This window comes from Carassius auratus, unplaced genomic scaffold, assembly GCF_003368295.1.
Source record: "Carassius auratus strain Wakin unplaced genomic scaffold, ASM336829v1 scaf_tig00215937, whole genome shotgun sequence".
In the NCBI taxonomy this organism is placed as follows: Eukaryota; Metazoa; Chordata; class Actinopteri; order Cypriniformes; family Cyprinidae; genus Carassius; species Carassius auratus.
In genome coordinates, this window is record NW_020528317.1 from 56484 (window position 1) to 70693 (window position 14210).

Consider the following 14210-nt stretch of genomic DNA (forward strand, 5'->3'; position numbering starts at 1 on the left):
TAAAGGTGACTACTATGGAAGCGTTATTGGTGGTTACAAGATGTTGGTTTCTAGAGTGTTCTAGGTTCTGGGTGGTTACTACAATGCTCTGATTAGTACCTAAAGTGTTCTGAGTGGTCCCAGTATTATGCTCTGGTTTTTTGCATTGTTACGAGGCAGCAGCTTACTGACCCAAGAAAAACACCCACATCCATGTCTCTGTGATGTCCAATTTTTAGTCAATTTTATTATTTTCCAGGCAAAAACAACTGTCTGATTGCCAGTTCTCAGACTAAAGAGGGTGATGTTCAAATCACTATAGTTCTATATAACAACAGTAACAGCTTTCTTAATAAATTAACATGGCATTAAAACACTAAACAAATCTTAAAATCTTCCCATAATTTTGCTTCATTTTGTGTTGTCCAACAGCAAGTTACTTCTATTGTACTTTTAATTTGGATATTTTTAGGATGATAAATAAACCCAAGTATGAAGGACAGGCCACCGCCATCTAGAGCATTGAAAATGCGTGCGTAGTATCTGGGGAGCTCACTGACGTCCGGGCGTCTCGAGGGGCGTGCAGATGTTCAGAAGAGCTTCACGACAGTATCGGCAGTGACGGGTGACTGAAGAAGCCTTGGTGTCCTTTCAGATAAAAGCTAATTACACAGAGCGCATGCAGGAGGTCGTAACAGAGAGACGAGAGAGGACGTCCAGCTCTAATATCACTGTGCGCGCGCGCGTGTGAGGAGCTGTCACTACTTCCACTGATGGATTTATTGTGTATGCTAATCTGCCGTACTTCATTAGAAGCTTTGAAATATAATTAAGCTAATTAATTAAAACAGTCCACTTCAAAGTCATACACAAACACACATGCGCACGGCACACGTCTGCTGAAGTAATTACCGTCTTCAGCAACATTAATATCAATATATTTCAAATGACCGGAACCTTTTGAACTAAAATATTAAACATATTTAATTAAGCACAGAACAGGGGAACTACAGGAGGGTGGGATATAAACACAGACCACTAGCTCGGAAGAGATACTCGCACACACTCACCAGGAGCTTTATCATAGCAGACGGTCCCTGTTGTGGACACAATTATTTTCTGATTATTGTGGTGCAAAGCCTTGAAAAGTTATTAGCAGTTTCCCCGTCCTTCGCATAATGACATTTGGATCATATTAATTCGTAAAGATGCTCTAAATCATAATTTATTTTGCACATACAGACAGTGTCCTCTACTTATCAGACCATTCTTGCAATGCCAAACACTTTCTCTCTTCGTATCTGTTACAGATTTAATCAGTAGCGGCTCCAGACAATTTTGATTGGGGGGGCAATGGGGGTCCTGGTCATTTCAAGGGGGGTCTCATGAAAACCAAAAAAAAAATACAGTGGACACGGTTAATAACTGCATATTACTGCTACTAAACAACAAAAACAACACAGCATATCAACTACTTTGTTTTTAATTAATTAATCCATTGCAGTTTGCAAACAATCTGCTCAAACTTTAAATGGTTGGTTCACCCAAAAATTGCAATTATGTCATTAATGACTCGTAAGACCTCCGTTCATCTTCAGAACACGGTTTAAGATATTTTAGATTTAGTCTGAGAGCTCTCAGTCCCTCCATTGAAAATGTGTGCACGGTAATAAGGAAGGTAATAAAAACATAATCAATTAAACGGTTAACTTTTTTAACGTGGCGTACACTCCCTCTGAACAGGGCCGTGCAGAGACCTTTGGAGGGGCAGGTGCTCAAAATATCAATACAGCAATATATTGTGATGCATTCCTTGCTGATTTGTGTATCGATATGGATGATTATGTATTGATACAGCAGCAAATGCTTTGATGCAGTTTTGAAAAAGAAACAATAGAGAAGACAATTTTAAGTTTAAAATAATAATAGCTCTGGGATTAGAAACTGAAATGTCTTAAATTGTCCCAACCTGATGGCTTTTTCTCCTCTGTTCTACAGAATAATTAAGAACAGTGGTTATAGTAAAAACTATAGAAAACGCTCGTGCCTCTACATTTTCCTCTTTCTCACCAGCCTCTGTCTCATGGCTTGCTGTTCCCTGCTATATTTCTGGCACTTGTGCCTCTAGATTTCCCTCTTTTTCTTCCTCTATCGCCATCTCCTCATCTGATCTATTACTTTCCACTCTCTGTCCATCTAGGAACAAGGCTCAATTTACTATTTCAGCATTAATTTATTATTTTAACCATCACTACTACTTTTGCACCTAATCAATAAGTCCACCTTAAATATTAATACAAAACGTAAATTAAAAAAAATAAAAAACACTGGAATATAGTGAATAATATTATTATTACTGTTGTAGTTGAATAAAATTTAACACTTTTGCAATGTAAACAAATGACAGGCTACATTTTTATTAATATCCTTCACACTGCACTTTGATGTCAGGTATATTATGCATTTTTAACTGACATTGATATTTTTTACATTTATTTACTGTGTTTACAGGCTAAAGTGGTCTTGCTGTTGTAAACACTGTTTCTATTATAGAAAAAAAATTGTTTCACATTTAAAATATAATTATATTTTAATTCATTTCTGAATTGTTTTTATTTTTATAATGATAATTCAGAGAATGAAAAAATCTGAATAAGCCTTACCAGTGTTGTGATAATTATTTTTAAGGCACTCTACGTGTTAAAAATAAATAAGTAGTGTAATATAATAAAAGTTTAGTCAAAAAACATAAAAAAGACGAGACCTCTCGATGCCTGTGAAACTTTTCTCCCTCAGCACGCTAGTGTTACTTCTACACTACAGGCTACACACAGCGACAACATATCTGCATGTTCTCACATCACATCGTTCTTGTAAAATAATAATAAGTAAATAAACATCAAAATCACTTCGCTGAGAATGAAAAACCACTTACCAGCTGCCGCAGTTTTGAAAATATCATCCGGCATTAAAAAAATGCGCGTGCGGCGTGAGTGAATCATTGTCCCGCCTGGTGTTCTGAATTATTCGGTTACTCTGAGATTTTCGGTGACGCTGGGCGGAGCATACATGAATATTCATGAGTTTCCTGTTTCGCGTTAAAGCGACTCAGAAAAAATATTAGTACGTTGTCACTGAAACATAAACGATTTTCAAAAAGGTATGTTTTAGACATTTTGACGTTATGCTTAGGCAAGTCAAGGCAAGGTAAGTTTATTTATATAGCACATTTCGTACACAATGGTAATTCAAAGTGCTTTACATAAAAGAAAGTAAAATAATCATGAAGAAAAATAATAACAAAAATAAAACAAGCAATTTTAAAACTTTTAAAATGATTAAAACAGTTAGAAAATGATTTTACATAAAAAAAATGAATAATAATAAAACAGTGAAAATATAGTGCAATCAGTTCGGACATTGCACAGTGCTCATTCAACAAATGCACAGCTAAAAAGATGCGTTTTGAGTCTAGATTTAAATGTGACTAGTGTTTTAGCACATCTGATCTCTTTAGTTTATTGCTGTTTTTACTACTATTCATAATATGCTAAATACTTTTATACTTTATAGATTGTGTCAGGGTTAGTGATTTTCGTAATGATTACCTGAGCTAGGCTATGCTCCAAATGAGCCCACAATTAAGCAGTTTTATAATTTTCTTATTTGACATAAAATGTGTCGTTTAATGACTTTGCCAAAATGTATCTGTTGTGCCATAATAAAATGTATGATGATTATTCTGTGCCATTCCTAATCTTTTGCTCAATCATTCAAATTTCTTTTCTTTTTTTTTCTTTTTTTTTATGCACACATGAACTGGAATATAAATATTCTTAATCTCTGTATTATTTTTTTTATTTATTTGCCCCAAAAATTTGAAATGTAGTAGATAAAAATGCGATATATAATTAATATAAATTTAGTTTTAAAATGTGTTTAGGGATCGGCCTACTGATCAACACAAGCAAGCACATGTTTTTAAGATTTCTGTTGTAAGTAAATTATTGAATACATTGTTAAAGTAAATTCCTATATGAACAACAAATGGCAAACAGAGATTTAAACACCATGAACAAACTAAAATAAATCAGTCTAAATGTTGGGAGAAGAAACATGCTTCCAAATCAATGGGACCACTGCAGAATAAGCTATTCAAGAATGACCCACATGTTTTTAATATTAGTAGATTTACTTTGTCTCAGTTTCATCTGTTTCTTCATGTAATCACAGACAGATTCAATGATGGTGAGATCAGATCTACTTGTGGAGCACCGGCTGTTTGGATGTTTGGAATGTTAACTGATATTTTCTACTGACACACTACAGCAAAATATATAAATAACTGTCTTTGGGGTGAAAATACTAACGTGCCTAAGATTTTTGCCCAGTAGTGCATGTATAATTAAATTAAGTGTAATTAAAGTATGTGTTCATATGTGTTAAGCGACACCCATGCCTCTTGTTTACATTTCGGAGAACCAGGACAAATATTTAAATCGATCGCTCAGGCATTTAAAAGGCACCAAAATCTGTTCTGATTCGGTTCGGTACACACCGGTTCCATAGGTACCGGGTTTTGGTACCCAACCCTAATTAAAACGGCAGTATCTGTCAACATTTGTGGGCAGGCATGTGGCTAATGTGACATCACATTAGCACAAAGTCAGGTAGTTGGGGGACACTGCTTATGATTTCTTGGGATTTAAAAAGGAGGTGGTGAATTTTTATCATTAGATGGTGGTTGTGTACACACACTGCAAACACACAATTTTGTCCAAACAGCATGCAAAAGTGGATTTTGCATAATATTTGTATCTCCCTTAGGAAAAAAGTTACATTAATTACAAGCATTTTACCATACCAAATGTTGATGTAAAAAAAAAACACTATTTATATAGAATTGTTGTAGTCTACACAATATTGAATGCAATTACATCAGAAGTAACTGTAATTAAATTTCAGAGACATTAAGCGTAATCCCTTACTTTACATTTTTTTAAGGTAAAAAGTTAATGAAAACAACAGTAATTAATTACTTAGTAATGCATTACTCACAGCACTGATTACATTGTAAGAATTTTTACCATATTGTAAAATGGCATAAATTTTAATAGTACTGCACGGTAGCATACAGATCCGAATTTAGCAAGGGTCTGTGATTTTTCCGGTTTCTAGATATGAGGTTTTAGACATTTTGGAGTAAAGAGTGTAATCTCACCTAGATGGAAAAAAGTCAATTTGCACAAATCCACTGTCGTTACCCTGTTAAGTGTGTGTCTGCCCTCGCATGACCCTTGTGCACCTGTACACTCACACATTACAGCATTCAAACAGATGGAGCCGTTTAAATCATCACTACTGCTAACCAATTAGAGAAGTGCCTGACACACACACACACACAATACCAACGTTGCAGATTTCAGACTGCAAAAGGTATTTGGAGGTTAATAAACTATAAAAACACAAAACAACAGATCTTTTTTTGCATCAATCAAAAGTTAAAACTTAACTCAATGTAAATGTCTTTACTTTCATTTTTGATCAATTTAATGCATGCTTGCTAAATCAAAATATTAGGCCTGATTTCTTTTAACACATCAATCTTGTTGACTGTTTAATGTTTGTTGCACTGTTAACTTCCATTCCAAGAGCATAACTGTAAATAGCATATTGCTCTTTGTAAAATGAAGGATAAATCATTTTCTGTGTGCAAATCAACAGGAAGAACTTGCATTGAATCTTCTAAACATAAATGTTTTAAAAAGGAATCAACACTAAAAGTAATAGATGAACCTTTACTTTTGTACACATACCCATCCTTCCTGTAACTATGAATAAACCAGTGAATCTCTTTACTACATTATTAATCTGTGTGGTTCTTAATGTCTCCCTGTGCTGTGGAGATGCTTTTATGTCTACTATCGACATCAGTAAAACCCTCCTACAGACGTATAGAATAGCACAGAAATCACCATACAAACGCCCAATGATGATGATGCTTTCAACCGGCTCAAAATTGAACTCTAGTTATCATATTTTCTACATCCATCTGCACCTTCCTGTACAGTGCGCCCTCCACATGACATAAACAGTTTAAAATAAAAGATCAAGTCATGACCTCCTCCACCAGGACACCAGCGAGCAGAACGGTCACCAAAACTCGGTCCAACTCGTTATTTCAGTGACTGGTCCTGTTGAAATCTGGCAGTACTAGATAGCGCTCAAATGAGCCTCAGCATTTAATGCACAAACCACAATACTGTGAGCATCTAAAAAAAGATGCAGGTTTTTGTCACTGATTCGTCATGTGGTGATTTATCAGAGTTCATCTTTACTTAACCACAGTAAATTAGACCATTTATTCATGCCGAGGCACATTAATGGGAACTCAAGTGGTGCATCTATCCCGGTATCATTATCCACACATTCATGCCTAGCTCGAGAATCATCACCTATGACAGAAACACAGAAAATGAGTCAGGAATCAGCTAAAAAATGTTTTGGTGAACTATAGGTATATTCCTTTTTTTTTCTTATACATTAAATATTTTGTCCACATTGCCATACCTAATATGATCTTCTATGAATTCAGTGATTAATTAAAAAAAATCTAAATATTAACTAAAATAATTTTCAATTAAATTATAATTACAGATTACTATATTTATTTATTTATTTCATATTTAATTCATTATGTTTGTAGTGGTTCTTCAATTTTGACACCACTGACCCATTTTCTCACCCATGGTCCCACAAACCCACTAAGCTTTCAAAGGAACCCCTGGTAACAACCACTGTTACCACGATGACAAAACCCGTGCCCCAGAAACCTCCCTACACACTGACCCATCGCTTAGATGGAGGGAAATCTCAGTGTATAAATCCGGTTTGGGAAGCATAATTGTTATCAGTGTGTAATTGTGCCATGTGTGATTTTTTTTCTTTTTTAAATGCAGTGAATGTGTAAACTGGTTTGAGAAAAAAAGCACATTCACTCCTTAAGAGTGTGTGTGTGTATAAGGATGAGTCATACCAAAAGACCTATTACATAACTTTCATTAAAAAGACCTCAGACCACTTTTGTGATGATACCCCCAACACATCCAAACACACACACACACACATATAAAGTCTCTCTCCGTCTATAATCTCTCATGGCCATGGCCATTTCGAGCACTGCTTCCTGCCAACATCCCATCATGCTCTCTGTAGTGAACTAAGAGCATTAAATTCTGAATATCAAAACACATTGGCAAGGGGCTCCAAAATAATGATGCCACATTAAAAGCTGTCTCATTTGATTGTAATTTTAACTGTAAAAGACTGCAAAATGCTACAGTGAAAGCTGTTACTTGGTCAACAGTAATTTCTCTCACTATACAGGGAAAAGTGTAATAGATCCAACCTAACATTTAATGCACACTTACCATAAAACAAGTAACAAGTCATCTTAGAATTTACAGCACTTTAAACTGACATTTCCAGAGTTGTGTTTTTTTTTTTTTTATAGTTTTTGTTATCCATATATGTATATTAGGGTATTTTTCTGTGTTACAACTTATGCTGTTTAATTCATGTTCATTGCATTATTTTATTGTCATGTGTGTCACCATGACACTTCTAGTACTTCAGTCTCTGGAAAAGCTACTTGTGATGAACTTTGATTTGTACTGTGGTTGTCAGCATGGCTTTTTTGTTGTATTGTTTTGTAAATTGCAGTTTTAAACGATAAAATGTACAGGTTGTTCTCTAAATATCCACAGCTGCTGACCTTTTATCATTTATTTAGTTATTTCAAATTTTCTGGATTTGAAAAAAATACAAGATATCAAATGATACTTTAAAACTATTTCCATTTCACTACTTAAATGCAAAAAGGAAATAAGTGACACTGACCATTTGACTCTTTTTACAAAAATGCTCTTTTTACTAACTTTACACATTTTCACCTGTGGTTTCAGACTTCTGGAACTTACTGTTCATCTATGCACCTTTGTATTTTGTGCATGATGGGAAAGTTTGGGAAAGTGCCTTAGAGTGTGTAGTATACCAGGCCTATACAAGATTTGGAACACAAAACTGTCATTGATTTGCATTGCATTGATTTGTAACCATCAGCATGTTAAAATGAATTTTAATTACATCCAATACATCCATACTACGACTAACTTGAGCAGTAAGCAGTATCTATAATGTTCATATTTCTGGAAAATCTATAACATCTGCCAAATTGTGCATTACTGTATACAACAACACTGCATATAATAAAGATTATTGCATCTTAACCTCCAATAGTCCCATAATTTTGTTATATCTTTTTCTTTCTTTACTCATGATTTGTTTGAACCATGCAGTGTTGCATATTTAATGCATACTATTTAAAATATGCTTTAATATACTAAAATATTATATTCTTTACAACCTAAATAAACAAAAATGACTGCAAGATGTGATATTTGAAAGTGCTAACATCCTTGTTGTTGTGGCTCTGTATGAGTCCAGTATTTATTTATGTAACAGTATTTCTATAACTGGTGTCTCAAAGGACAAGACGAACGCAGAGAAAGAAAGAGAGTGATATGCATGCACATTCAAAGTCGCTCTATTTCTATCACATGCATATGCTTGTATGCGCATTCTATAATAAAACACTATCTGTTCTTCTCAAACAAACCGGTGTTATTTAGGTGAAGTGCCAGGTTTTCCCAAAGGCTGCCTGCAGGGAGCTGAACTTAAGAGCTGCAATGTCATCACGTTCCTCAAAGTTACTGCAACTTAGGGAAGAACTTCTAATATGACTTTCTTCTGACCACTTTTTCATTAGAGCTTTGATCACGGCTGTGCCATTTTGTGCCAACAATGGCATCCGTCACAGAGGTCAAAGCCTTGGTTAAATTTAAGGCTGATCACAATCACTGATTTAATCAGACATGTCCGAGATTTTTCCACTATCAGAATCTGTTTGTAATCACACCACACCGTGAGAGCACATCCTATGCCCATTCAGGAAGATGTTCCCAATGAAATCACTGCCCAACTATTAATCAAGAACTGGTGCTGTACATGGTGAATCAGAAAACTTTGAATCAGAAAACTGAAGATATCAGCCGATATTTAGGGTAAGTTCACACAGCAACTATTAATGACGGAAACGTTTTTTTTTTTTTACGCAAATATTCAAAAACGACTAAAGCTGCTGTATAATGCTGGTGATAGAAACAATTTTGCATGACGTCACCGACCATTTCCACAAATTTGTATTTTTGTAGATTACAATAATGAAAATGATATTATTTGCAAAAACACTTTACTTTGATATCCTTGCAAATTTGCATTAGGTGTGTGATATATCTATTGTCTACAATAATATCGTAATTGCACTTTTAACAATGTGCCAGCTGACATTATCGAATATGTATGACAAAAATACTTGTTGAGAGTCCAAAAGCATTCAGTGAAGTCTTATAGAATATAATTATAATGTTCCTCTAATATCTATAAAATATCCATGTATGGGTTTTTGTTTTTATATTTATATGATAAGATATAGTTAAGCAATTTCACACATGCAAGATTGTCATTTTCACGATATGAGGACATGAGCAAATGTTGTATTACAAATGTTTTATTGATTTTAAACAACAAAAAAGAAGTTTTATTTTAGGGAACAGTAGAATTGTCTTTTTTTTTTCAAAGCTGTTGTAGCATAGCTGAATTAATCTTTTTTTAAATGAATCATTTAAGTCAATGATTCAATGATCCATTGATAAAGATGGTCACTTGCTTCATTTCTAAATAAATCAGCTGTTCTGAACAAATCATTTGAATGAATGACTCAGTTAACCACTTATTAAGACAACGACTTGTTGCCACCAACTGGCGGTTATAGTGTCATATTTATTTATACAAGTAGCGCCTATACCAATCAAAGTACCAGCTCAAAAACACACTCAACAAGATATAATTTAATTATCATTAACAAAACACACACACACACACAAAAAAGAAAAAATTAATAGCCAAAAAAGTTGTTTAAGTTTTTAGTTGAAAATTGTGTTTTCTAAACTGCCCCTTAAACTTCCATTCACTAGAACCCTCTAGCTTCATGGCAGCAAGTTTTGCATATAATTAACACTTCCCCTATCTGTAATAAATCATAATAGAGTTCAGAACGAAAGCTCATGAGAAGCCTGTTAATTTAGCATGTGTCAATCAAAACACAAATGCATAAGCGCGCTCTTACCTCACTCCTGTGACAATTCCTCCGGCATCCCGAAATACCGCCTTCATTTTTAATCTTAACTATCTTTAATTAAGTAATCTGGAGGGAAGCTTGAGTTGAATCTCATGTTCGAGATCCTCCTTTGTGGACAGCAAGGTAAATTTGTTTACGCTTTCCAAATCTGTTTGTCTTTACTACATTCAAGGACTAGATTAGAACATACTGTGTTGAGTTCTTAAACGTTTGTTGACAGTGACTATTGCATAGGGACTCTACTGAAAAAACAACAACAACACGAGGTTGCACGTGCATGTGTGTGCATGAGAATGTGATTGTTTTGTCATTGATTATTAAATGTTAGTTTACCAGGAGGCTAAAATCCCAGCTCTTAAGTCAAAAGTCAATGAGAGGATAAAATCCCAGCAGCCACCGTAGCGCTGTTGCAGGGACTTTGGCGGTGAATCGAGTAGAGCGCATCGAGCCCTTTGAGATCCCAGCCATTGTGTGTTCAGCTAATCACTTCACCTGAGCTTCCATTCAAACCTGAAGCCGGTGTGAATCCTTCAAAGCTTTGAAGAGCAACAACAGGAGAACGCCTGATGTTTTATGCATTTTCCTACTTGAAAGCAATATTCGGCTTTTTTCCTGAGGTGTTTTGTCGATAAAGTGCATGTTCAACAATTTCTCGGAATTTCACAGGAGGTATGCTACCTCGAGAAAACTCATTAGAGAATGGGCGGGGCATTTGCAGAGTTGCACAGTGGGAAATAATGGAAAATCTTAAAACATAAATTAGGTTTTTGACTTGCCATCCATACAGATTGTACAATAGACAGAGACATTGAGAAATTCAAAAGATATGCAAGGTTTGTGTATCTTCCCATACTTCCCATATATAAAATATGTGTCTATAGTTCCACTAACAAAAAATAGCAACAAACCCAGATAAATAAAATAGTAACTTTTATATATCAGAATCCATATCAATGGATGATATTGTTCTCTGCGTAATATGAGTGAGAGCAGAAGGTTTGTTGTCTGTCACTTTAAAAGCAGGAGCTCTTTGTATTTAGCTTGATTCTGATTGGCTGTTAGTGTTTTTTTAATCAGCTGCACTCTTAAAAATAAAGGTTCCAAAAAAAGATGTTTTTAGAAGCAATGCAATTGAAGAACCATTAGAGTAAGATAAAGCCAAGATCAATTTTTATTGTAACTAACTATGGACTACGTTAACAAGAGTGATGTAGAACTTTTCACTTTAATTCAATTATTTCATTTTAATAATTTAAAGAACTCTTTTTCACTTTAAAAATCCTTTTGTCCAATGGAAAGGTTCCATGGACGTATAGATGACCAGAGATATCAATACAGTACTTTTCATTATAAGAATCGTTCTGCAAGTGATTCGCACGCTATTGTTCTTCTATGACATCATTGTTACAGCTTTAGTGTGAACTTCCATACTGTTACATCATTAGAACATTTTTAAGTATCTAAATTATTGAGTCAGATTTTTTAAACAAATTGGTTAAGTGCATGATTCAATCACTAATTTACAAACACTTGCTTGAACTTTTTTTAATTCATGAAGCACATTTTGAGTGCATCAGTTAATAAACAAGTGATTCACTCAAAACCAGTCACTGGTAGTCACCATCTTCAACACTAACCATAACACACAAAACCATCATAATTTATGGACCTATGCCTGATCAGATGCATTCAATGTTTAAAATAACACTTTTGTTACTCACCAAAGAACAGCAGAGATCATTGGGGTAAACTCATAAATTGGATCAGTCAGACTCCAGATGACATTTGAAGTTTATTTATGTGGAACAGTATTGCTGACCAAAGAGATTCAAAGATTGAAAAAAAAAAAACAGATGTCAAAATGCCATTTGTCACGACTGTTTAGGACAAAATTAAATTTACGTGAAAGAGTTTTATCGCTCTATCACATCTGGTTAGGAGACGACACTAGAGCCAGTAAAACATAGGCCCACTTGCAAACATTGCCAAATTGTTAGATGAGGGCGAGGATGACCCTGCTGAAATGTTCCATCAGAATATATGACCGAAGGAGACATTTTTGCTTTCACAGCAAAGGCATCATCATTCACAGCACAGGCAGCAGACAGCCCATAATAACCGCGTGACTGCTGATGATGACACAGAGGTCACCGTGGATTGGTCCTATAAGAAGACACACACACATACGTGCAAGGAGTCTGAGACGAGACCTAGGGCAGGAGACAATGCGTTAAACAGATAGAAGTCTGGAAGACTGTCATTTTTCACCCTCATAATGGTCTGGAGTAAGAGCTGAAGTTCTGTGTGGCACAGAGAGAGAGAGAGACAAACACTGATAACTCATTCGCCTGACATACAACAAATGGCCACATGCGAAGAGCTGGAGCTGAAATTATGATTACAGAAGATAACACTTAAATCAAGAATCTACAGGTCGGGGAAATTGCTAAACACTGCAGACACAAAAATGGTAGTGGTGTTGTGGATAAAAAATATATGTTTTAATGTGATCAGGCAACTTCCAAGATTACACGTGCATACGTTTTACTGTTTGTGCAAATGTTGGTTGCACTTTATTTTACAGTACGTGTACTTACATGTATTTATAGTGTACTTACGGTGCATTTATCTAAGAAAGTTCTGGTAATACAGGGTAACTACATGGGGTAGGGTTAGGTTTAGGGGTAGGTTCAGGGTTAGTATCTAGTTATTACATAGTTATTGTAATTACCATATTAAGTACATAATATGTACATGAGGAACAGGACTGTAAAATAAAGTGCTACCCAAATGTTCATTATTGTAAATTATACTGTGGGTAGAGCTGATTAATCTCATGACATTTCAGTTAATCAGCTCATCAGACTATGTTAAGATTATTTGCATTGTTACATTTTTCTTTACATGCGTGCTTGGAGTATTTTACCAGCTAAGGAAAATATTTTTGCTAATGTTCACTGAATGTGTTTCTTGGATATATATGAATGTTAAGGGAACATTCCATTTTAGCATTTTGAACACATAATGGAAATGTGTTTTCTTGGTTATATGAATGTTAAGGAAATGTTCCATTTAATTATTTTGCAAGTTAAGGGAAAGTTACTTTCTCTGAACGTTATGAAACATGTAATAACATTTAATGTGTATAAGGTGTATTGAAATATGTTTTTGCAGTTAAGGTACAAAAAACACAATGCTTAGCCAAAGTTCTGAGAATGTTCTGTTAACTTAGCTGGGTTAGCATGCTTCTGTGCTTGCTTATTATGTCAAAAAATAAAAAAATAAAAAACATAGACCTCCATAATATACACGTCTTTGAAAAATTGGGTTTTTTAAATACATCTGCCAGCCATAAATTGCACTTAACAGCACACCTCTCCATGACAAGCCACACAATTTGTAGGAGGCTATCATTCATGTCAGTAGCTAGCACAAATGATGGGAAATGAGTTACACACCAAAGTTTAATACTTCGGATTAGAGGTTTGTTTAAATCCCTAACCCTAAGTATGAGCTATAATTTCAAAGTAACTATTTGAGATTAACAGAATCACTTCCTGTCAGCGTCTGCTTTGAGGAAGTCAGTCTGACTCAGGAAAGTTCACACAGTTTAAAACTTCTGAAGGTGACCTACAGGAAAGCTCAGAGGGAAATAAAGAGCTTTATCCGTTCGTTTTATAGATCTGAGATTCATTTTTCATATAATTGCAGCGAGTCCCTCTCAGTCACATTCACTCTTTCATGCATAAGCACACAAACATGCGCGGTTCTCAATTGGAAGATATCAACTGTTGACAGATTTCATTTGCATTTAAATCAGAGTGAGGAAAATCAAGAGCTTTATTTCCGAATCAAAATCTGTCCGTCTGTCAGTACACCTCGGTTATCACATCCCGCCTCTGTTTCTCCCTCTGCCTCCCTGTGATTGAATGCGCTTTTCTCTCCCACATAGAAAATGGATTGAATTTGGAAG